General features: G+C 37.1%; 1 pseudogene; it reads left to right on the forward strand.

Moving 5' to 3' along the window:
- Positions 1 to 386: 386 nt before the first annotated feature.
- On the forward strand, positions 387 to 27,137 carry LOC108269385 (cytochrome P450 4A4-like; annotated as a pseudogene).
- Positions 27,138 to 27,143: the final 6 nt, after the last annotated feature.

Raw genomic sequence — 27,143 nt, forward strand, 5'->3', positions numbered from 1 at the left:
CTCTCTCTCTCTCTCTCTCTCTCTCTCTCTCTCTCTCTCTCTCTCTCTCTCTCTCTCTTTCAATTTCAATTTCAATGTACTTCACTGGCATGATTGTTTACATACAATATTGCCAAAGCATCAATATAGAATTAATAGTAGTTGTAGTCATAATAATAATAATATAATTAAAAATATATAATTGTAATAATTACAATAAATTAATTTTTTTTAAAAGAGCAAAAAAGAAATAAAAGTGACAAAATGCAAGGTACTGGTGTTGGACAAAATATAAAGGTTACAATAATTATGTACATTAACGCCATAAAATAAAATATATAATAATAAAATCTCTCTCTCTCTCTCTCTCTCTCTCTGTGTGTGTGTGTGTGTGTGTGTGTGTGTGTTCTGCGCTCACTCACTCATGTCAACAGTGGGGTGTTCGCAGACTACGGCGGTAACTAAATATGAAGCTCTATAGCTATTTCGCGAAACTAACACCGTTTAACTTGGAAACATTTCACTTCTATCATGTGTTCGCAGTCTTGTGTATAATCTACATTTCAGCGGTGCTGATTAAATGGTCTATAAAGAGAAAGAAGTGGATGCGTGCCTTAGAGCAGTTTCCTGGACCTCCTGGCCACTGGCTTCTCGGACATGTTACAGAGGTAGGAGTGAATACAAAACGCTTCAAATCAGACTAAAATGTTTCGCTTCGGCGACTGAAAAAGATTTAATGGCAATTTCGCATACAGAGTGCAAGTTAAACCAGTGGTTTTCAAAGTGGGGGCCGCCATTTTTCATGTGAAAAATAAATAAATACATTACTTTCTCTTTCTCACTTTCAGACAACCACACACACACAATCAATTCCTAATCTAATGTAAAGATGCAAGATGTAATTATTAATAAATAAAAAAAGCGGGATATATTCAGAAGTCTGTATTTTTAATGTGTTTTAAAGACATCTTGAAAAAGGGAGGCCATGTTAATGCCATTTGGGGGGCCTTGCCCTGGAAAACTTTGGGAACCACTGAGTTAAACCACTATTAATAATGTGTCAGAATTCAAACATGCACGTGAAAATATAGCCGTGGACTACAGTAGCCTTATATCAATCTTATTTATATGTAGACATATCAAATATATAACAGTATATTACAGATTGTTTCATGTCATTTGAATGGTTGGCAACCAGAAAAGCCACACAGTGGGCTATAAAATAGTATTACAGAACATAATCCCTTACTTCTCTTGCCCAGAGACTCAGGAGAACAAATACAAACTTTTGTCAGTTAAGTTTATTAAGTTACTTCTAAAATGATAAGGTTGTTACAAAACAAGCAAAAAATCGTTGGTGATGAATTGATTGTTATTCTTAAACATGCCTTACTACATCCATATTATTAAACTAGAAAATTGTGAATTGGACTGCATGTGTTCTTAGAAAAAAAATCTGGTACAGATTGTTCTCTCTTTGTCTAGGGAAAACTTTAAAGGTTCTGTGTACTCTACAACACTTTCAGTTTCAGAGAAGTTTCCATGTAGAACTTTTTAATTCACAAAGCTAGAACCATGACTCATCCAACGTCGCTCTGGATAAGGGCGTGTGCCAAATGCAATAAATGTAAATGTAAATTACATAATTTCTCCATCTGGGGATTAATAAAGTATTACCTTATCTTATCTTAAATATAAGTCAAGTATTAATTATCATACCAATCTCCTTTCAGCAGATCCAACCCATGGTAGTATATACTAGTATATATTATATTGTAAATATTCCTTTTATGATTTGTTTCAATTCTCATATTTGTGGTTTTGAATTTGTGGTTAATGATTGTAGGTTGTTTTATTCATGTACCTTATTATAAATAGTTTAATATATTTTATATGTAAAACACTTTGAGATTCATAAATCAAAATTAAAAATATAATAATAATAATAATAATAATAATAATAATAGCTATTATTATTAGTAGTAGTAGTAGAAGAAGTATTATTATTATTATTATTATCATTATCATTATTATTATTATTTGGGAGAGAGTGTGTTTTACTTGGTTACTTGTGTGTGTGGGGGGGGGGGGGGGGGGGGTCACATGTGTAGGGCAAGCAGCAGCAGGGTTTGTCAGATGAAGCTATCTGAGCTGGACCTCAGTAAAATACCATACACCACAATGTGCATTAAGGAATCTCTGTGTATGTACCCTTCTGTTCCAGAAATTGGACGAATGTTGAGCAAGCCTATTACTTTTATTGATCGAAGAACAGTTTCTACATGTAAGTTTTCTCTCTTCATGACAAGATGGCCTCCTAGAGCTAAAGTAATTCTAAACTGTAGCCTTGTAGACATTTGAGTTTGCAAGTGGCTATGATCTAGCATCATATACTAATATTACATTAGGATTGTCATTGCTCCACATTCAGAACTTGAGAAAGCAAGTATATTGATAATGCATGCTGTGGATTTCCTACAAAAGATGAAAATGTATTTAAAGTGAACATATAATCACAGCCTGTAGAATCTGCCTCTCCACAAGCAGAGTGTCAGAATATGCTCTAGACTTTATGTTCAGTTTTTACAGGTAACCCTTTTTTCTGTCCATAAACCTAGATAAAATATTACAGTCTTCACAATCAAGGGTGTGAAATTTCTGTGGTTTACAAGTGTTTGATCCACTGAGATTTCTGCCAGAGAACACTGCTAAGAGATCACCCCATGCTTTTGTGCCTTTCTTAGCTGGACCAAGGTTTGTATCTATAGGAGTTTACATTGTTGTCTTGTTGCATTAGACATTGACATTTCATTTTTAAATCTAAAATGTATTTTTTTTTTTTACCAAATTATCATAATTTAGTATGTGTAAGTTTCTGAGAAGAACTTCTAATAATAAAGTCTACTTAAATTCAAAATATCTTTTGCAAAGAGTTTAAGGTTTATCCTAGGCATACATCTTTAACATGAATTATGACACATGACGTTAAACTACACCCAATTTATATTGTAGTATGAGCCAACAGAAGTGCACAAGAAGTAGGCAAAGTACAATTATAACCAAGATAAATTAGCTTATGTGTTCCATGTTTACAAAACAGCAATAATTATAATCATCACCTTCATCATGGTGTGAATAGTCATGTTTCAAACCACAAATATATAGGTGCATCTCAAAAATTTAGAATATCCTGGAAAAAGTACATTTTTTTTCCATAATTTAATTCAAAAAGTGGAACTTTCATATATTCTAGATACATTACACATAAAGTGAAATATTACAAGCCTTTTTGTTTTAATTTTGATGATTTTGCTTACAGATCATGGAAATCAAAAATCCAGTATCACAGAATATTAGAATAAAGAATTTATAATACAGAAATGTCAACCTGAACAGAGCTCTAATCAGCTAATTTACTCAAAACACCTGCAAAGGTTTATTGAGCCTTTAATCTCTCAGTCTGGTTCAGTACACAAGCTGAAACATTAGCCGTGAGTCCAGACGTCCAGGGTGGCAAATAATGTTTTCTGGCTCAGCAACAATGTGGCTGGAACTGTTAGGCAATGGAGGAACACTCCAGCCTATTAATGTCATTAGCTCTGATTGTAGGAGGAATATTAAAGGATACACACACTCATATCCCATGAGACGAAGCAGCTAAATGGATGTCCAGTAGGTGGTACAACAGTATTGGAGGGATAGTCATTTGGAGTGTAAATTAGCAAGCTAAGCTAGAAATTAGCAATTCATTATACCAAGTCACAGCCAACATTCTGACAGTACATGCCATTGGTCCACTCACAGCAGTGAAAAACGGAGTCAGAACAAAATAGAAGAGAAAAATTGGAGTGTTCCAGTCAGCTTCTGCGGACTGAAAAAATATAGCTGTGGCTGTGGTCACAGCTGCACAGGAAAGCTCAGAATCTACACACTTTATTCGGAACACCTGTACATCTACTCATTCATGCAATTATCTAAACAGTGATCAATCTACAATTACATTTACATTTATTCATTTAGCAGATGCTTTTATCCAAAGCGACTTACAAATGAGGAAATACAAGCAAATCTAGTGTTCAGTGAGGGTATATCTGGTCTGGCATATACAAAGGCAAGTACAGAAAAAGGGATGAAGTAACTTGAAGTATCTATAGAAATAGTTCATCAGTCAACTTTGTTGATGGTCTCAGTATGGTGCACACAAGAGCACATCCATAGAAATATTTCCCAACAAGGAAGTGTGTTGGTACATGTCATGTCTGTCTCAGTACTGACACCTTTGCAACTCTTTACAGTTTGAGATGCCTCTGAAGTTCTCCTAAACACTTGCCCATTTAAGAGTACTTTTAAGTGCCTTATACACACCTGTTCAGATCAGTAAACTGTTTATTTCCTTTGATAATATTTTGTTTATAATATTATCTTTATTCACTGTAGAAACGGTATTGGCCAGAACTTTGCTTTGAATGAGATGAAAGTAGTCGTGGCTCTGACACTGAGGAAGTATGTCCTCATCAATGATCCAGTTCATAGTCCAAAGATGATCCTTCAAGATCAGATTAGTGGAAAATTAACCTTGAGAAGATATAAATAGTATATAATAACAATACTGGTATTTTAAGTAATATGTGTTAAATTGATTCATTAATGTGATTCCATAATTAAAGTGCATATAAAACTCATAATACAAATAGTAAGCAGTATTAACAAGCTTGTAATAATACCTTTTTAGCAAAATAGACTATTTAATGAGAAAGATGTATATAAAATAATAGTTCATAATTTCTGACACTTCATTTTGAAAGCACTTGTCTTTATTATCTGAAGCACTGACTTATAAGTGTGGGGTATTGCAATTTTTAATACATGGATGTAAAATATGCAACATATTTTGATTTATACTGCACATAAGACACAACAGGTAAAAACAAGATACAATATACTAGAAAATATTACATATTTAAAACAAAGGACAGCTGCAAGGTTCTTGTAGAAATGTTTCGACATGTTCTCCAGGAGGGAAGGTTTTTATAAACCTCTTAACAACCATAATGCTTTGTCTAGTATGGTCTTACTGCCATCTAGCGACTGCATTGAATAAACATTTCTATCTCACACGAGCCAATGGTTCTTTTTCTTTCCAGAGCCTTGCCTCAATTGCATATTTTAATGCCATTCATAGGAAAATATAAATAGAAAGCTGGGCTAACCAGAAGCTACAGAAGTAAAGATGGAGTGGGCTTTTTGCCCTGATGTATTTCTTTGTGCAGGGTTCTCTGAGCACTTCTGGAGCTCAGAGGCCTGAGACAGAAGTGACTATATAAAAGGAAGTTGCTCCAAAGAGATACAGACTGTGGGAACAAAGTAGGAGATAACTACAGAAATAAGTACGTAAAAAAAAAGTTCAACTAATTATATAAGTACCAAAAATAAAGAGGACAATTGTGTGTGTGTGTGTGTGTGTCCGTATTGGGCAGTTTGTCTGGGTCTGAGAGGCAGCTAAAATTGGGGATGATTTCGTTCATTTTAATGAATAATTTTGTTCAAATCCCAGCTCACAACTTTTGGTTCCCTGAACAAACATTTGTTTTTGGTTAGCCAGTAAAGTTTTACAATAGAATACAATAGAACATTGTTTAGGGTTGTAGGAAATTACCTTAACATTCTCTTAACTTCAATTTTCATAATTTATTTTTAATATTTATGCATTCATGCATCATTAATCATAAAACAAATCAGTGTATATAAATTAATAATCAGCACACAATCCACGTTTTTGATGATCCATTGTTTACATAAAATAACAAGCAACAAATCTCTGGGCATTCAAAGCAGTACTTATTTAGTTTGTTTAAAAAACACACACACACATGAAAACCTTTTCATAGATAAAAATCTGCAAGAACACCATCATTAAAAAATTAATTGTAATTATAAACACAGATTAATTTTTCAGCTTCTGATCAACTTCTCCAAAAACAGATTCACTCTTCCACCACTATCATCTGCAAATTTCACACAGAAAAAAGGCAACACAAGTTAAATATATTAGATTAAACAAACAATCAGAATTAGATGAACAATTAAATAAATAAATAAACATAAAACACAAAGAAAACACAACCTCACAATCTTCATAAAAGTATAAATTAACATGAAAATCAAACATGCATTGGATATTATGATTTGTGTATTTTCTCAATTCTTCTCAATGAAAAATAAAGTACACTTAATTCTCTGCAGTTTCTTTATCAAATTAATTTATTCCTTTTTAAAGATGTTTATATATTTATACTGAAAAACAAGACAAATACACTGATTATAGCTCAAGTGCAGCATCGCAATATGACATGATTTTGATATTGACTTGAGCTGATATTTTAGTTTAAATATAGTAAGCAAAAAAAAAAGGAAACGTCCTCTCACATTCAACTGCTTTTATTTCCAGCAAATTTCTTAACATGTGTAAATATTTGTATTAACATAAAAAGATTCAACAACTAAGACTTAAACTGAACAAGTTTCACAGACATTTGATTTACAGAAATGGAATAATGAGTCCCTGAACGGGGGGGGGGGTCCAATATTAAAAGTAACAGTCAGTATTTGGTGTCTCCACCAGCTGCTTTAAGTACTACAGTGCATCTCATCCTCATGGACATTTGTCACTTCTTGCTGTGAGATGTTACTCCACTCTTCCACCAAGGCATTTACAAATTCTCGATCACGCCTTGGGGGACACATGGTTACATGTAATTTTCCACTGCAAGGACGATCAGCTGTCCTTCCTGTCTCCCTGTAGCACTGTCTTAGGCATCTTATTTAGGCAGTTTATTGCTCTGGCCACATTTGCAGTCCTCATGCCTCCCTGCAGCAGGCCTATGGCATGTTCATGCAGGTGAGCGGGCACCCTAGGCATCTTTCTTCTGGTGTATTTCAGAGTCAGTCCACAGGTGCATGTGCAATAATTGTTTACAGTTCATTGAATAAGCATGAAAAACATTGTTTAAACCCTTTCCAATAAAGATCTGTAAAAAAAAAAAAAGAAAGAAAAGAAAAGCATATTCAGATTTTACTAAATTATTTTTAAAACACAGTCTCCTGAAAAAGTGACGTTTATTTTATTGCTGAGTATATATATTCTAAAAGTAATACTTAGCTTTAGAAAATGCATGACTATAAGTTGACCCGTCATTATTGCTTAGTCGAAGTGGTCACTGTGTCTTCGGTAGGTTTGGGGGACCTCATGCTAAGACAAATCCTACATTCTGCATTAAATCTACTATAGTCATAATGTGAAATAAAAAGAAAACTTCTCAATTTGCAGAATCTGTTGCTTTTACTGACAATGTTGCTGTAATTTTTCTTAGAAATCCCTCAAAGTGACTAAAGAAATAAATTACTTAGTGGGCTTAAATACATTACTAAATAAAATCTATTTATCTATCTATCTGTCTATCTACAGTAAATAGTACAGAATATACCGTATGTAAAGTTACACACAGCACACTAACAAGTTCACTTGCAGAAGTCATACTTTGTATAGAATAAATAGTCCTTTGAAAGCCAATTTGGTTGAGCCAATTAACACCAGGTGCAGAGCACACCCAATCACACCATAACCACGCCTCTGCCGCCTCAAGAGCTGCTATAAATAGGCTAATTTTGGTTTGAAAGGCATTCTTGGAGGTCTTTTAAACGTGTGAAAAATGTTATTGGAAGCTGTGTTACTCTCAGTAGTGCTGCTGTACATGGTGAGTTCTTATCCTTCTATGACTGATGAAGCTGCATCAGATGACCTATGGCCTGATCTGGAGGAATCATTGCCAAAATACAAGGCTCAGACTCCAGTAAACCCAACTCCTAATACTGTGTCCACCTTTTGAAATTACCACAGTTTCAGCAGATCTCAGTTCTTCAGATGTCCATAAGCTTATTTTTAAATCTGCAAGAAACCTTAGACTGACTGCTACCTGCTTTGATGGAATCTATATTGTTGCAATCACCTCCTCCTGCAACAGCAGCTCCCTTGCCTTCTAAACCAAGAAGTATGGAGCTTTTGTTCTATGTTGACTGGATTTATGTGAGGGTTCTGAAGAGTCTCTTTACCAGTCAAGATGCTGGGAAATATCTCAGTGGGAACATGTCCTGTGAATAGACACCTGAGTATTACTACTTCCTGTATCCCATCAACAGCTGCAATGTACAATGTCATGTATGTATTTCTAATTGGCTAAGTTTTCTGGGGGGGGAATTGTTTGTGTGCAAAGTAAACCTCTTAAGTTGTATCTGCCATAATTTCCTCAACTTCTGTCTCTACAGGAAAATGAGACCGATGTCCTTTATTCAAACACTCTGTTCTTTGAGCCTCTGACTGATGAACCAGTTATTTGTGACCTACCATTTTCTGTGCCACTGGAGTGTTACAAGTTAGAAATTTTTTTTTTTTTTTTTTTTTTTTTTTTTTTTTTTTTTTTTTAAACTGCAGTTGTATGTGCTGCTTCTCGTAAGGCTGAACATCAATGCTTGCATTATAGGCATTTCCACTCCTACCACATTGGATATCAAGTGGAAGCAGGGACCGTTTTCTTGAGCTTACAAGGTGGAGTCTCCCTCACACCTGTAGATGGTAAGTCCACAGAACCTTCCCTGTATGTAAGGCCAGATCTCATAAGCCTAGTAAATGCTTAAGTGTTGGGCAGTGCTTGTTTATCCTTCTGGGTTTATGCAAAATCGTATATGCATATTTAAACCAGTCCAACTTCCACTTCCCATGTCATTTGGTTGAATTGGGAAGCTGTTTTAGTGCAATGATGAGCTGAGCCTGAACTTGTAGGATTGGTCTAACAATGTTAATATGGCTAAAAACACTAGCCTTGTTGGCATTGCCTGACTGTTCTTTCCCCCACACTTCCATTTTGGGAAGCTACCAGTCATCTGTGAATGTGAACATTATTCAATCTCAGTAAGATGAAGGTCCCTTTTTGAAGAAAAGGCAAGTGACCATGTTGGGTGGTGAACTGGGTGTCTCCTTAACTTTCTACTATGGTTATAGAAAATATCTATGAAGTGTGATCAATATGTATAACTAACTTTTGGATATGTTAATGAAGTGTACTATGTAAACTACACTTTGAATTACTACTTAAAACATAATTGAATAATCTGTGGGTTAAAGCATAATCTATATGTATAATCAATAAATACATGGTTATATTCTGAGTGTGGCTTGAGTTAGAAGAATTGTCTAATTTAAAACTATAAAACACTTCCAACAGGTGGTATTCTAAGTGTGTAAATTAAGTGCTTTGTGTCTGTCTAAAGCAAATTCACTCTGGCAATAAATTGCACATTCCAGAACTGGGTTTCTGAACTAAGCCCCCTAAGCTTGCAAATCAGTGACAAAAGGAGAGAAGAGTTCAAGGGGAAAAGTACCAAGATGAGGCTATAGGGTGAAATGTGACCTAATAAAATCCAGGTCTGGTAAAACTTTTAAAGAACATACAACTGACTATGCATGTGCCACAAAGATAAGGTATCATATGGATGTGAATAATTAGTTAAGGAAATGGTGATGGGTCTGTTCTAGAGAAAGTTGAATGCCACACCTAGGGATAATTTTACTGTGTCAGGGAGGTATATAGACATGCTTGTGTATGTACAATTTGGCCTCTCTGCAGACAGTCACACTAGCTTTCAATGAAGCTTATTTACTTTGACATCTAAACTGTCTCTGAAGTTTTTGGCTTGTGAATAAAATCAACCTCTTTAGCCCAACATGGTCATCAGAAAACTAAATTGGAGTAGATCAAATGAGCTGTATCATGGAAGGACTTATGCTTTAGGGCAGAGGTGCTTCATTGTAAAGATGAATTCTCTCTTCCAGCAAATTGGGAACTTCTTGCTAGTTGGCAAACTTATGATTGGCCAGCCCATGTATTTCGAGGCCATAACTCCCCATCCTCATGCTGGAAAGAGGCTCTACTTAAGCAAGTATTACATCACTGCTTCTCAGAACCCTGACATTATACACTGACAACTATGGGTAATGAATCGGCTAATGCTAGCCTTTGCTTATATGTAGTTCCATTAGTTGTAGTTGGTTGCTTTAAATAATCCTTCTGTGCAGATGCATGGTGGACAGCAAGAACACTCCTCATAGCATATTTTACCCTACTGAGGATAAGGCCACATCAAGGTTCTCTGTGGGAGCCCTTGTGTTTAAGGACATGGTCTCCCATCCTACAGACAAGAAGGTAAATGCATGTCATAAGCTGACCCTGTTTGTCCAACATCCTTGTAATGGAATTCAAATAACTTGCCAGGCAAGCAAATGGCATAGATGTTTTTCAGGACATGTTACTTGCAGAACAGTAATGCTAAAATAAGTTGATGTACTGCAAAGAACTTTTACAATGTACAATTGACCTGTGATTTTCTTCTCATCCATCCCCCCTCCCCAGGAAGTGTTCATTCATTGTGAAATGCTTCTGGACCAGGGATACCAACTTCAAGCACTAAATCATGTTCCTACATGGCAGATAAACAAGGGTAAGGTTCATGGTGTTACATTGCTTACATAAACTTCATTGATTTACATAAATGTAAAGTAAATAGTTGCTGTGCTTTTAGGTGGTCAGAGTTGTATGGAAATGACTCGGTTTGTGCTTGCTGTGACACTTCCTGTCCTGCCCCAGATCCCTCAGGTTTGTCATTACCCCCATTTTGTCCTTTCTTCACTTAAGTGGGATGAAGTGTAATTTTGTGTGAACAGTTGAGCCCTAGATTTTTTCCATTGTTCCTGTTTTTGCATGAGAGCCAAACTTGGATGTTCTAATTTATGTAATGAGTATGGAGACCATCTCCAGCAGTGCCTGGGAGGTTAAGGGTGACCAGTGCACAAATTGAGGGAGGAGAACTTGAATTATGCAGAGTTGGAGCTCTTCTTGGACAAAGCTGGTGAAAGGTTTTATCTGTGCCTCTGTTGCTACAGTGTATAATAAAATCTGACTGTTAAAAAAAAAAAAAAATTAGACTCTTGTAATACTAAAAGTACTGGGGTTGGAATGGTGAATACCAGCCTTTCATTTAAAGAAATGTATAGCAAGCATACCTTTTGGATATGTGCTATGGAGCCTTTGTGCTTAAAAGGGGCTATGTGACTATATTCCCTCAAAGCTGATCTTGAAAAATTATTGCATGTATTCTTGCATTAGGTGAAGCATACTTAATTTGGTCTTAAATCACACAAATTCCAAGGTAATGGAGTAATTCTTATTGAAATACTCAAATATAGGGTATGTTTCACCAGTTCCTGCAAGTGTTGAATTCATCTGTAAAGTAACTCCCTCTGAATATAGTGGCAGATATTAATTGGCTTTTCAGTTACCTGCTCACTTAATTCTGTACATTCAGGTGTTTCAACATCTGCACACTTATCCAGGTTTGCTGTAAGGCTGGCTTGCCTTAGTACTGCCCTCAAATCATTAGTATAGTCACCAAAATCTGCAGGGGTATGTGTGGCAGTAGTGGTTAAAGATTGGATATAAATGCCTGGCCATTGGAAAATATAAAACACAACTGCTCATATGAATTTAAACACCCAAGTGGACGGTCATTAAGTTATCAGCAGTGTGCAAAAGCATAATGTGCCTTTAGGACTGACAATTGTTTCAATTTTTCCAGTTTGTGTATCAACTCACTCTGCAACTTTGATTGCAGCAACCTGGGCTGGAGTGTTTGTCACATGCCTTTCAGAGGGAGGGCCAGGAGGAAGGAAGCATATTTGGGGAAGGCAGGAACTTGATTCACATTTAGGTGATTGAGTCCACAGAACTGTCAAGGCCTAGAGGACCTGACTAACTTTCAATCAGCTTGGAAGTGTGCCAGCTCTCTTTGTCAGACATGCTGTCAAGACAGAATGAAGAGAAGGTGATGAGCTTGCTCCAATATCTGGGGCTAGGGAGGACAATGTTCAGTGTTCATGAGCCCACAAATGCAGACATGTGGTCCTGCAAACAAGTGTAAGGTTGGAGAAACTGGACAAATACCAGTGTACCAACCAGACCTTGGGTGCTGAAAATTCTCCTGCACCACCTGTTCAATCACCAACTCTGACTGTGCTAGGTTTGACTGGGTGAATGTAAATGGATGGCCCCCTTTCTCCAATAACATCCATTGGAACTGATAGTGTTCCTTTGGTGCCAGACTGATGCTTGCAAGCACACCTTAGCTGCCAGCTAATTGAGCTGCTCTTAGGCAGCAGAATACTGGCTGGTAGCTGGGCCTCTTCAGTCAAAAAATAAGGCTAGATTCAGAACCCCCCCCACACTCTTGGCCAAGCTGGGCTAAGCTCCTGATCTCATGTGTTGAGGCTCTAGGAATGAATCCTCAAGGCCTTTTGACACGTACACAAACTGATTAAGCTTGACTCATGGGCTATGCAAGCCTTTATGACTGAAAACACAGCTGATTTAATCATAGAGTTTGAAAATTAAGTGGCCACACATCTTTGTCCTCCTTCTTTGCTGATGGCAACAGCAGCAAGCAGAGAGGTCAAACTGGGAATAATGCACCTGAAGCTATTTTAGTTTTGGAAGAATGCTTGAATATCAGCTACATTGCAAAAGTAGGTGTCATTATTGGTATTCTCTGTGGTTGTCAGATGGAGACATCAATAAAGAAATTGAAGAATACAGAATGACTACATTTTATTGGAGCTGACATCCAAGTTGTACTAACTTTGCATAGAGGAAGACAGCAAAGATAATTTTGACAAGTATGATGTTATCCACACTATTGAGGAAAAGTTATGTTGATGACTGACTATAGTCAGTAGCCACAGAACAGGCTATATCACTGAATAAGGAGCTCCGAAATGTATATACTGAAGGAGGATTCAAATTGACAAAATGGGTAAGTGCGAGCAAAGCAGTAAAGACATCAATTCCAGAAGAAGATATGGCTGATGTAGTAAAAGATCAGAGTTTGGACAGAGAAAATTTGCCTTTTGAAAGAGTACTGGGTATGCAGTAGAACACAAAGTGATGCCTTTAACTATAAAGTTCTCATGAAAGACAGAAGTTTTACTAGAAGAGGCATTTTCTCAATTGTACAATTTGTATATGATCCACTTGGCATTATTGCTCCACTTTTACTCGATGCAAAACACTTCCTTCAAGAGCTTTGTGAAAGGAACTATGGATGGGGCTGTTTTGAAACTGTTACTGAGACCCTGGCAAAGGTGGCTTTTGGACCTCTGTGAATTGGCCTACACGCCAACAGATGCATGAAACCAAACATATTTGGCCAAATGTGGTCAACACCATTTCTCTGATCATAACTTTAATTTCTCTGATGCCAGCATTACAGTAATATGTCACAAACTAGCAGTTGAATGCTGTTGCCGTTCCATTTGCAGATGTTGCTTAAAGTCCCTATTACAGAGGGAGAGGGAACGCTGGGTTTTTCATGCATGCACATTCTATTTGAAAAGCAATAAAATACACCAAGTCCCCAAATGATTCCCTGTCTTTTTTTTTTTTTTTTTTTTTTTTTTTTTTTTTTTTTTTTTTTTTGTGGGGTGTTTTTTCTTATTAAACAACTTGCGCCCCCCCCTTCTGATCTCTCTGCTCCTCACCTCCCAGGGCCCCTCTTGTTGAACTACTGCTCTAAATTGACCTGAAAATAACTATTAGAGAACGTTCTGTATTGATTCTCTTTAGGTTGTTACACATAAAAACCTCCCTGCAAAGTTCTAGGAAGGTTAGTTTTTGGTAACAAAAAAGAACCCACATAGAATATTCATAGAACGTTATTTGGTCCCCCCCCCAAAAAAAAATAACCAAACGGGAACCATATGCTATTGTTGGGGAAACGTTCTGTGTATGATGGCATGTGGATATATTTAGTGCATTCAGTGAGGAAGTGTAGCTATGTCTCCATTTTATTTAGTGTGCACTGCTGGTGCAGTCTCTTCTCTACGGACAGCTTTCTTAAACCATCTCTTTTTTTTTTTTTTTTGTGTAGGTTTAGATGTAGTTCTAACTTTTAATTTAGCCTTCTCTGCTGTTCTTTTGAAGATCATATTTTGAACTGGTTGATTCATATTTACTATGGATGTATGTCGTGTCCAGAAAGGTGTGTCTCTGTGTGTGTGCTCACTCACGCATTTAACAGTGGGGTGGTGGCGGTAACTCAATATGGAGCTCTATAGCTATTTCGCGAAACTAGCTGTTTAACTTGGAAACATCTCACTTCTATCATGTGTTCGCAGTCTTGTGTATAATCTACATTTCAGCGGTGCTGATTAAATGGTCTATAAAGAGGTGGATGCGTGCCTTAGAGCAGTTTCCTGGACCTCTTGGCCACTGACTTCTCGGACATGTTACAGAGGTAGGAGTGAATACAAAACGCTTCAAATCAGACTAAAATATTTCGCTTCGGCGGCTGTAAAGAGTGCAACATTAATGTGTCAATTTAAACATGCTCGTGAAAATATAGCCGTGTACTACAGTATTTGTCGACTTGTATCATATAGTATATTACAGATTCTTTCACTTACCTGAATGGTTTGCAAACGGAAAATCCACACAGTGGACTGGAAACTATTATTACAGAACTTAATCCCTTACTTCTCTTGTGCAGAGACTCAAATTCAACCTTTTGTCTATTCAGTTTATTGAGATACTGCTTGCATTTAGCCTAAATGATTGTGCTGTCACAGAAAACATATTGTGTAATAAACTGAATGCTAGGCTGTGGCATTGTTAAACATACTAAAGCTATTTGAATATACTAGTAAATTGTGAATAACTTGCAGTGCATGTATTCTTGGAGAAGAAATCTGGTGCACTACAATATTCCTGTCTGTCCCTCTTTAAGAAAAATTCTTAGATTATATGTAGAATTCTGTGTATAACAATGTTGCTTCTTCATAGAAGGTTCCAAGTAGATCCCAAAAATCCATGAAACCTCTTTTTATTTAGAGTTTATCAGAGGATATGTAAATGCTGTGCTTCAAATTTCATGCTGTCGATATTTAAGATTGACCATGTTTTGCAGTTTAACCAAGATGGAACAGATTTGGAGAAGATACCCAAATGGGGAGAACATTATCCCTTTGCTTTCCCAATGCAGTTTAGCCCAGATAGTACACTTCTGTTTGTCCATCACCCAGCTTATGTCAAGCCCATTCTGGCAACAACAGGTGAAAAATGTTGTTTGTCTATAATTAAATCAAACAATAGCCTATAATTTGATTAAATTAGTCAGTTGATTGTCATGTTCAGAGACCTTCTGTTTTGCTTTCTTGTTTCACAGGACCAAAGGATGACTTTGGATATAGATTTCTCATCCCTTGGATAGGTAATGTTGTACAAGAGATTTACATGTGCAAGTAAACTAATTATACAGAATAGAAATTTCAGATGAAATTCAGTGCAAAAAAGCAAGGCTTCTACAGGTTTCAACCAGTTAAATTTAAGACCTATTTCACATCCTTTCTGGCAAACAAAGTTTGAAGGAACATTGAAAACCATGGTTAGCCCACACATCACATCGCAACACACTGGGCATGCTATGATAAATTCTGACCAGGCTGCACAGTTTGTGTGTGATTCCATTTTTGTAACCATGTGATCAATACAAATGTTTCCCAGAAACACACTTAAGTGAGACTGATGTTTAGAACTTTATAAAAGTAACTAACTTCATAATCCAAACAATTTAAGACCTGTCAAAATCATATTTAAGAAATTAAGGTGTAAAATTTGGATTGTCTTTAAGGACCCACAGAAACCCCCAAAAGGGCAAACATTTTTTAACTTAAGTAATTACAATTGTGCTACAACAAGGTTAATAAAAATCACAAGGAGGCAATAGTTAATATTGTCATTAACTTCAGTGTTTGACAGTGTTTCCATTTTATTAACCACAATTTAAGTATACATGCTGGAGTATTTTTATGTAAGCCCTTAAGCATAACTGTGTTCACAGAGCTCTGGCATAATTAGATCTGCTTCAAAAATGTGAGGCAGATCTAATTATGCCAGAGCTCTTTGAAAAGTTTTGTTTTTGTGCCAGTTCAACTTTGTAATATGAACAAAGCAATAATATAACTGAGCAGTTATGAAAAGTGGTGTCAGTACTTCAGACAGCTATTCTGTCTCTCCAGGTGAAGGTTTACTTGTTTGTATTGGACAAATGGTTTCGCCACAGACGACTCTTCACACCAGGATTCCATTATGATATTTTAAAACCTCATATGAAACTAATAGCAGATTCCGCCAACGTTATGCTGGTGAGTTAATTTTAGATTTGTTAGCTATAAGTTAAACATTTATTTGCTTGATTTGTGCAAACTTTTTTTTTTTTTAATTTAATAATCTCTCTCTCTCTCTCTCTCTCTCTCTCTCTCTCTCTCTCTCTCTCTCTCTCTCTCTCTCTCTCTCTCTCTCTCTCTCTCTCTCTCTCTCAAAGGACAAGTGGGAAGTATATGCAAGAACAGGGCAGACCTTTGAACTTTTTCAGCATGTTAGTCTGACACTGGACAGCATAATGAAGTGCGCGTTTAGCTGCCAACGCAACTGTCAGAGGTGGGTTAAATGCAGAAAACTTCAATGAACGTAATTAATATGAATGTAAGTCAAGTTCTATTTATCAAACCAATCTCCTTTCAAAAGATCCAACCCGTACATAAAGGCAGTGTATGAACTGTGCAACCTGGTAAGCCTATGGTTTTGCATCTTTCCATATCACAATGACATCGTCTTTCACATGAGTCCACATGGCTACAGATACAGAAACGCATGCAAAATTGCACACAGCCATACAGGTATATGTGAGTGAAATTGGTCACAGTTGGAGGCTGCTATTAATTTAACCTATTAAAATCTGGCCTTTTGTCCTTGCAGATGAAGTCATAAGACAGAGAAAAGAAATTTTAAATAAGAAGAACCAGGATAATGTTCCAGAGAAGAGATGTTTAGACTTTCTGGATATCCTTCTATGTGCTCGTGTATGTCGTCACCACTACATCCTTGTTTCTTTCATCGTAGATGATGAAACCATAGTATGTGCAACATTGATGTGCTACATGTAGCCAAATGACTACAAAGTCATTACAAGTGTATTAAGTAAAAGATTGCATTATATACAAAATCATACTTCTATAATCTGGGCTATTCATATTTTTTTTTTTAATAGGGGGTTGGGGGGGGGGGGAGGGGTAGTATAAACATGTATAGTAAATATCTTTTATATGTAAAGTGCACTGATTTTTTTAATAATATTATTACTATAATATTATTATTATTATTATTATTATTATTATTATTATTATTATTATTATTATTATTATTAATTATTAATATTAATTATTAATTATCTGGGAGAGTGTTTACCAGGGTTTTTTTTTCACATGTGTAGGACGAGCAGCAGCAGGGTTTGTCAGATGAAGCCATCCGAGCAGAGGTGGACAGTCAATGTACTGTAGAAAGTTATTACTTTCTGTGCATGGTCGACCGCGTAAAGGTAGTTTTCGAGAAACACTGGTGATGCAGTATGCATGTATTTTGCTGAAAATAATGAGTAAATTGAAGAAAAACCCCAACATACTAGTTTTGCAGCATTTTATCTTAAATATACTTTTCATGATTTGTAGCAATTCATACTTTTCATATTCTAACTTTTTTTTTGGTGTATTAGTGATTTGTAGATTGTTTGCATTAATGTGTCGTCATAAATACTTCTCAAGTTTTACATGTAAAGCACTTTGAGATTTTGTACACAAAATATAATTCATGAATATAATAAACAACCCGGAGACAAATTTTTTTTTTTTTCTTGATTTATAGGACGAGCAGCAGCAGGGTTTGTCAGATGAAGCCATCCGAGCAGAGGTGGACACTTATGTTTGAGGGACACGACACTACTGCCAGTGGCATCTCCTGGATCTTCTACAGCATGGCCTGCAACCCTGATCATCAGCAGAAGTGCAGAGAGGAGATCCAGCAAGTGATGGGAAAGGATCCTATTGAGTGGTACAGTTATTAGCATTATGATAGTGATAAGCTATATTAGACAGGCAGTTATTAGCAAAATGCTTATATTTATAGATTATCTTTTCGTAGTAGTTTTGGATCATTTATTCCTCTTAGTGAACTCCTCAATCCCAGACAGTCCATATTTAGCACATTGATTATTGTCTGTCTTTTTTTTTTCCCTATTTGTGTTTTTGAGTCTCTAACCAACTGTATGGATTTTAGGGAGGACCTCAGTAAAATACCATACACCACAATGTGTATTAAGGAATCCCTGCGTTTGTACCCTCCTGTTCCAGAAATTGGACAAATGTTGAGCAAGCCTATCACTTTTTTTGATGGAAGAACAGTTCCTGCAGGTATGTTTTCTCTCCATGATAATATGGTCTCAGAGCTAAAAAATTGAAAACTAGGGAACTGTAGCCTTGTAGACATTCTAACAGATTAGAATGAGTTTGCAAGAGTACACAGATCTTGCATCATATATTACTTCAGGATTGTCATTGCTCCACACTCAGAACTTAAGAAAGCAAGCATATTGATGATGCATACTGTGGATTTCCTACAAAATATGAAATTGTATTTAAATATTTTTAATAAAAATAGTTTTTGCAGTTTTCACTTATAGATTTTTAAAATTATTTTAATATAGCTATTCTGCTGCAATTTGCCATCATAATTTCCACTTGTTATTGTTGCCTGATTGATCTTGCTCCAGCTCAACAAAAACTACATCAGAAATTTGTATGACTTTATATGACCCTTATCTAAGAAGTAATCTGGTGAAACACTAACAAGCTGTTTTTTTTTTTTTTTGTTTTGTTTTTTTTCTATGACCATCTGCATGCACTGTGAGTGGTTCAGTCGTAAAGGTATAATCATTGAGAAAGTACTGGCTGACCCATAACATTTAGTTGTTTTATGTTTTCCATAGGTTGTGTTATTGGAATCAGTATTTATGGAATTCATCACAACCCTTCAGTCTGGGGGAATCCAAAGGTATAAAATCACAGCCTGTAGAATCTGCCTCTGCACAAGCAGGGTGTTAGAATCTGCTCTAGACTTTATGTTCAGCTTTTACTGGTAACATTTTTTTCCATCCGTAAACTTGGATAAACTATTTCAGTCTTCACTACTTTAACACACAGAATCAAGGGTGTAAAATTTTCTGTGGTTTACAGGTATTTGATCCACTGAGATTTCTGCCAGAGAACACTGCTAAGAGCTCACCCCATGCCATTGTGCCTTTCTCAGCTGGACCAAGGTTTGTATCTATAGGAGTTTTCATTGTTTACTTGTTGCAGTAGACACTGACATTTCATATTTAACAGTTTGTTTTTTTTTCTGAGAACTCCTAATAGAATTCTACTTAAACATCTTTAGTGAAGAGTAATGGTTTATCCTAGACATAAACCTTTAACATGTATTATGACAACACAGATGAAGTTACATCATTCACAATTTCTGTAGTACAAGCCAATAGAAGTGCACAAGAAGTTGGCAAAATATAATCATACCATAGATAAACCCAGCTTATGTTTACAAAACATCACCAACATGAATAGTCATGTTTCATAAAGGAAATATTGTTCTACATTTGTCTGCTCCCATCGCTTTGGGTTGCCACAGTGGATCATTGGTCCACATATTTGATTAGGCACAGGTTTATGCCGGATGCCCTTTCTGACGCAACCCTCCCATTTTATCCAGTCTTGGGACTGGCACTGAGAGTGCACTGGCTTGTGCAACCCCTAATGGCTGGGTTGGTGCCCTGCCTGGGAATCGAACCCGGGCTGCGGTGGTGAGAGCATAGGATCCTTAGCCGCTAGACTTCCAGGGAACTTTATAAGACAAATGTATTCGTGTGAATTAAAATTACTAACCCACAGATAAGTTAGTCATAATGATACTGGATTTAATGCCTCTTTCACCAAGGGCATCCATTTGCAGCTTCTCTGTATTTAAGTGTCATCTTCAAAGATTCGGCCTGTTTAACTGTTCAAATGCAAGTTCCACTGGACCCAAATATAAACCCTTTAGCTGATTATCCGAGTTGCTGGAAGACAGTATAAATAGTAGATTCCCTTTAAATTGATTAGCAGTTTGCTTGGAGATGGAAGAAACATTTAATTCCTAGTATTTTTTGCTGAATGCTTTGTAACTGAAGTGTGTGTGTGTGTGTGTGTATATGTATGTATGTATGTATGTATATATATATATATATATATATATATATATATATGCATACACACACACAATGCTACATAGAAGCATACAAAGCTATTACATTGTGCCACTTTACTCTTGAGATCAAATAGCAAAGCAGCCAGGTGACTACATGGAGCGCATACAGTGAGGGGGGAAAAAGTATTTGATCCCCCTGCTGATTTTGTACGTTTGCCCACTGACAAAGAAATGATCAGTCTATAATTTTAATGGTAGTTGTATTTGAACAGTGAGAGACAGAATAACAGAAAAATCCAGAAAAACGCATGTAAAAAATTTTATAAATTAATTTGCATTTTAATGAGGGAAAAGTATTTGACCCCCTCTCAATCAAAGATTTCTGGCTCCCAGGTGTCTTTTATACAGGTAATGAGCTGAGATTAGGAGCACACTCTTAAAGGGAGTGCTCCTAATATCAGTTTGTTACCTGTATAAAAGACACCTGTCCACAGAAGCAAGCAATCAATCAGATTCCAAACTCTCCACCATGGCCAAGACCAAAGAGCTCTCCAAGGATGTCAGGGACAAGATTGTAGACCTACACAAGTCTGGAATGGGCTACAAGACCATTGCCAAGCAGCTTGGTGAGAAGGGGACAACAGTTGGTGCGATTATTCGCAAATGGAAGAAGCACAAAAGAACTGTCAATCTCCCTTGGCCTGGGGCTCCATGCAAGATCTCACCTCGTGGAGTTGCAGTGATCATGAGAACAGTGAGGAATCAGCCCAGAACTACACGGGAGGATCTTGTCAATGATCTCAAGGCAGCTGGGACCATAGTCACCAAGAAAACAATTGGTAACACACTATGCCATGAAGGACTGAAATCCTGCAGCGTGCGCAAGGTCCGCTGCTCAAGAAAGCACATATACATGCCCGTCTGAAGTTTGCTAATGAACATCTGAATGATTCAGAGGACAACTGGGTGAAAGTGTTGAGGTCAGATGAGACCAAAATGGAGCTCTTTGGCATCAACTCAACTCGCCGTGTTTGGAGGAGGAGGAATGCTGTCTATGACCCCAAGAACACCATCCCCACTGTCAAACATGGAGGTGGAAACATTATGCTTTGGGGGTTTTTTTTTTCTGCTAAGGGGACAGGACAACTTCACTGCATCAAAGGGACAATGGACGGGGCCATGTACCGTCAAATCTTGGGTGAAAACCTCCTTCCCTCAGACAGGGCATTGAAAATGGGTCGTGGATGGATATTCCAGCATGACAATGACCCAAAACACACGGCCAAGGCAACAAAGGAGTAGCTCAAGAAGAAGCACATTAAGGTCCTGGAGTGACCTAGCCAGTCTCCAGACCTAAATCCCATAGAAAATCTGTGGAGGGAGCTGAAGGTTCGAGTTGCCAAACGTCAGCCTCGAAACCTTAATGATTTGGAGAAGATCTGCAAAGAGGAGTGGGACAAAATCCCTCCTGAGATGTGTGCAAACCTAGTGGCCAACTACAAGAAACGTCTGACCTCTGTGATTGCCAACAAGGGTTTTTAAACCAAGTACTAAGTCATGTTTTGCAGAGGGGTCAAATACTTATTTCCCTCATTAAAATGCAAATCAATTTATAACATTTTTGACGTGCGTTTTTCTGGATTTTTTTGTTATTCTGTCTCTCACTGTTCAAATAAATCTACCATTAAAGTTATAGACTGATCATTTCTTTGTCAGTGGGCAAATGTACAAAATCAGCAGGGGATCAAATACTTTTTTCCCTCACTGTACCTAAATAAGATGGTATGGTGTTCAGAACTCTTTGTTCTGAACAGCAGGGGTCATCATGACCCATTGACCTAATGTAGTCACTGTCTAATAGGCGAGTTTTTCAGCCAGCTCCTGCTCTTCACTGGTGGGCTCCATGCAGTTTTTTCAATGTGAGGTATAGGAGTGTTCCACTGAACCCACAAGATGTCTCGGACACTTGTTTTTGTTAGGGCCCCAGTTGCATGGTTCCTGTAGGCCTTTTGAGGGTATTGGAGCATTGGCTTGGCCCTAGCCAGTCTAGTGGGGCTACTTGGCTGGTCTGTGCTGTTATACTGGTTTTGTGATTTGATGGTCTGTGCCTCTCTAGGACCTCTTTGGCCACAGGCCTAAGGAATAGCCCAGGTTTGCAGGACAGACCTTGCAGGGTCATTTTGCATACTTCTAATAGTGTGGACTGTGCCAGCCACACCTCCATGTTATAATTTGGCCAAACTGGCAGTGTTTTACCATCTCTTGAGCCATGTGCCCTGCTGTTAGGAGCAAGGTCTTTATAAGCTCCATGGTATAGGAACTGACCTCTACCTTTTGCAGGTGCTGCTTTAGCTAGAAAACAACCATACAATTGCCCATGTATGTTTGATACACTGTAGTGTCATGAGCTGTCATCATCTGGCTGTTGGTATGTCCACTAAATACTGGGGCTTCATCTGGTGAAACTACCACTGGTGTGATGCAGAGAGAATGTGGTTTAAGCTGAAACCACGATTTCACTGAGTGAAACCACTCAGTGCTGGATATATTGGCTGCAAGTCCACAGGTCAAGCGTGGCAGATAAATGTAGCTGGTACTGTTGGGCAATGGAGGGACAGGGAAACTCCAGCCTATTAATGTCATTACCTCTGCTTGTAGGAGGGATGAAGGGATACATACACTCCTATCCCATGAGCTGTGGCAGTCAAATGAATGTCCAGTAGGTGGTACAACAGCAGTGGAGGAATAGATGATTATCAATTGATATTGAATTGCTAAAGTCACAGCCAACACTCAGACATAGAATGCCATGGGTCCACTCACAGCAATGAAAAAAGAAGGAAGGAAAGAAGAACTGGAATCCACCACAGCTTGGAAGGACAGAAATATAGCTGAAGCTTTGGTCACAAGCTGCACAGGATAGCTCAGAATCTACATCCTGGCATATGCAAAGGGATGTGGAGAAAAGGAGATGAAGTAACATGAAGATATCTATAGCAAACACTGTCACCATTTTTGATGTAACTTTGATGGTCTCGGCATGGGGCACACCACCAAGTGCATATCCATGTGTTAAACACTGCTTCTGGCAGTTAGAAAAGACAAAATAGAACCTTTTCATTGATCTGCTTTGTCTATATAAACTTTATCACAATCAATTGTAGCAGTAAATATTTCCCAAGAAGTGTGTTGGTACATGTCATGTCTGTCTCAGTACTGCCAACTTTTGCTACTCTACAGTTTGAGATGCCTCTGAAGTTCTCCTAAACACTTGCCCGTTTAAGAGTACACTTAAGTGCCTTTATATACACTTGTCCAGATCAGTAAACTGTTTATTTCCATTGATTATATTCTGTTTATAATATCTTTATTCAATGTAGAAACTGCATTGGCCAGAACGTTTGCTTTTGAACGAAATGAAAGTGGTCGTGGCTCTGACACTGAGGAAGTATGTCCTCATCAAAGATCCAGTTTGTACTCCAAAGATGATTCCTTGACTAGTGCTCAGATCTCTCAATGGTATGCACCTCAAGATCAGATTTGTGGAAAATGAACTTTGAGAAGATATAAATAGTATAGAATAAAATACTAGTATTTTAAATGACATTTGCTAAATTAATTCATAAATTTAATTCCATAACTAAAGTGCATATAAACCTCATCATACAAATAGTAAGTAGTAATGAGTTTCTAATAACTATTTTTTTTAAATTAAAATAGCCTTTTTAATGATAGAAGTTTAATAATTTCTAACACCATTTTGAAAGCAGTTGTCTGAATTGTTTAATACATGGATGTAAAATATGCAACATTTTGTTTTATGCTGCACATAAGAGACAAAATCAGGAACACAAGATAAAATGTACTGTTTTGTGATTAAAAAAGAAAAGCAGCAAAATTTACTAGAACGTATTACATGTGTATTGCTGAAAGGTTCTTGTAAAAATGTTTTGACGTGTTCAGCAGGAGGGAACGTTATTGTAAAGCTCTTAAGAACCATAATGCAGCATCTTGTATTGTCATACTGCTAGCAACTAAAGTCAAGCATTGCAGGCATATCATCTAATGTGTTGAACAGTCATTTCTATCTCGTGTAAAATAATTATTTTTCTTTCCAGACCCTTGACTAAGTTAAATGTCTTTTTATGCCATTCATATGAAAATATAACTAGAAATCACAAACTGTGCTAACAGGAATCTAGAGAAATAAAGATGGAGTGGGCTATTTGCCTTGATGTATTCTTTCTTACGAGGTTTGCTGAGCTCCTCTGGAGCATAGGAGCCTGAGACAGAAGTGGGATTGCAACTAACCCTAACAGGTGGTATAGGAGACTATGGGGCTAAATCCACCTCTGCGTCTGAAATCACATACAGTGACAGTACCTACTGCATGGCCGTTGACAGTACGTACTAATCAGTATGTGTGTAGTCCTGTTTAACCAAGGTTTAATACTTAGAGCCGACGTGCTGTCTTCCACAATTTTTTTTTTTTTTTTTCTTTTTTCTGTGCTCGACCACACCAGTCCTGTTGCATTATGGGATTTTGGCTCGTGTAGTGTCCATCGATTGCAAAATCTCACTGGAAGCAGTTTGCCATCTTGTGTATTCCTCACCTACTATTTCTCACCTGAGAATTTAGACTATATATTACTCCTCTTGTGTACTGCTTTTCTCATACAGGGTAGTTTATTTTGGACACAACCCACCTCTTGAGCAGGGTTAGGTGGAGGGAGTCCAGCCAGCACACAGCATGACCTTTATGGACAGCGGATGGTAGCTCTAATGTGTTAGTGTGTTCAATATACCTAGAACATTACCAGGATAATTTTTTTTTTTTTCCTTCTGGTAATGGAGCAAGGGGGAAAAATTAAATTAGATGGGTGTGTTGGTTTATTTTATAATTTGCATCACTGAATAAGCTAAAACACCCAACTTTACCTTTTAGCGTTGTCTGCATGAGGCCATTTTAATGCCTCTTGAACGTATAAAAACAATGTGTAATTATGAAACATAACCTGTGTACTCTAAACCCTGCAAGAAAGAATACATCAAGGCAAAAAGCCCACCCCATCTTTATTTCTCTAGCTTCCTGTTCACCCAGACTGATTTCTACTTATATTTTAGAGTAAAATAAGGTGGATTTGTACAATAGGTTATTTGGGCATAGCATACAAGCCAGAACTTATGGACACACATTTACATACATATGCTTAGCTTCTACAAGTGCACATCATTATACAAATCACTCTTCCGTTCCATCTGATTTGTACTCAAATATCCATTTGTACATGTAAAAGTGGTCAGCACTTGGTCGAGGCTAGACCAGTCAACTTCGATCCACAGTCATCACGGGTGGTTTGAGACGATGTAGTGGCCATCAATCCAATACAGCCACGAGAGTCTTTGGTAGTGTTTTTGCCAACTTGGAGACTTTGTCCTTAGATCTGGTGACTTTTTAGACCCCTTTAGCAACTTTAATATAAAATAATATGCAAATTAGTCTATGATGGCTGAGAGTAGCACTTTAAAAAAAAAAAAGTATGCAAATTAGTTTGACATCATCTTGCGACTTCTGGTGCCTTTTTGAGCGTGCTTGAGCTACTTTCTTCTGAAAAGAGTTGGAAGCACTGGCCTTTGTCTGAGCTGTAAAAAAAAATTTTTTTAATTATTTTTATGTGCTTGAAGACATGGTGGCAGACCCCAATGGGTTGCTTGAGTTTTCACTGTAGCAGTTATCTGAAACAGTGTTCCAGTGCTGTTTCAAAATGACTGTCATTTAACCAGGCTTCCTTACTGACTGAAACTGCAGAATTCAAGATCAACACTATTTCATCTCGTCTTTATTTATGACAAACATGTAACAGTGCATTTCTTCACATTCTACTGTTAATCTCAGTGAATGTATAATAAAACAAGTTCTATTTGTCCAGAAATAAATAGGTTGTTCATTGAAACCCATGTGTTTCTGCATTTGTTAATTTTGGTATTCTGTTTAGTTTTGAGTTTGTGTAATTAAGTAATCACATTCTGTATTATATTATCTGCAGAAAGTACTTAACAAGCCAACTTTATAAAGCAAATATACTATAGACTAATACAAGCACATATTGCCTTATTTATCAAATACAAATATTTTTGCTGATCCAAAAAACTTCAGTCAGACCTAATAAACGTGTATTTTTTTTAAAATCTTTTTTTGTTTGTTTGTAGGAATGCGTGTCATATTCAGCTGACACGAGAGGGCTGTAAGAATACTTATTGTCTAACAGATGTCAGTATAGAGCTGGCTGTCGGATGCTTCGATGTGCCGAATCATTTTCCCTTCAAATATGTTACTGTCTCAAAAGCTTCGTTGTGCTCATCACCTCTTTGCATAGGCTATTCTGAACATCCAGCCTAAACTGAATCCTTGCTTGAAGCAATCCCTAAACGAGGGCGAGGCTTCAGTATGCCCTTGCTTCACCTGAAGGTAGTGCGCTATATAACTTCTCCACACGTGCTTTGAAGCTCCAATAAAAGCTATTAGTAGTCATAGGCATCACAGACTAATTTGCATGTTCTTTTCTTTTAAAATAAAGTTGCTACATTTGCAAATCTCATAAACCCATGTTATTCACAGTAGAACATAAACATATCAAATGTTTAAAATGAGGAAACGTACCATTTTGAGAAAAAAATTAAGTAATTTTGAATTTGATGGCAGCAACACGTCTCAACAAAGTTGGGACGGGGGCAACAAAAGACTGGAAAAGTAAGCATTAATAAAGAGAAACAGCTGCAGGAACATTTTGCAACTAATAAGGTTAATTGGAGCAGTTTACTACGTAACTGAACATCAGTAAAAGAAGACGGCAGTGTTGTAATTTTGTATCTTCAGTGAACGGAGTGTTGTATTTGGACTATTAACTATGATGTTAAAAGTCCAATAGGAATCTCGCC

Source organism: Ictalurus punctatus, chromosome 1, assembly GCF_001660625.3.
Source record: "Ictalurus punctatus breed USDA103 chromosome 1, Coco_2.0, whole genome shotgun sequence".
Classification (NCBI taxonomy): domain Eukaryota; kingdom Metazoa; phylum Chordata; class Actinopteri; order Siluriformes; family Ictaluridae; genus Ictalurus; species Ictalurus punctatus.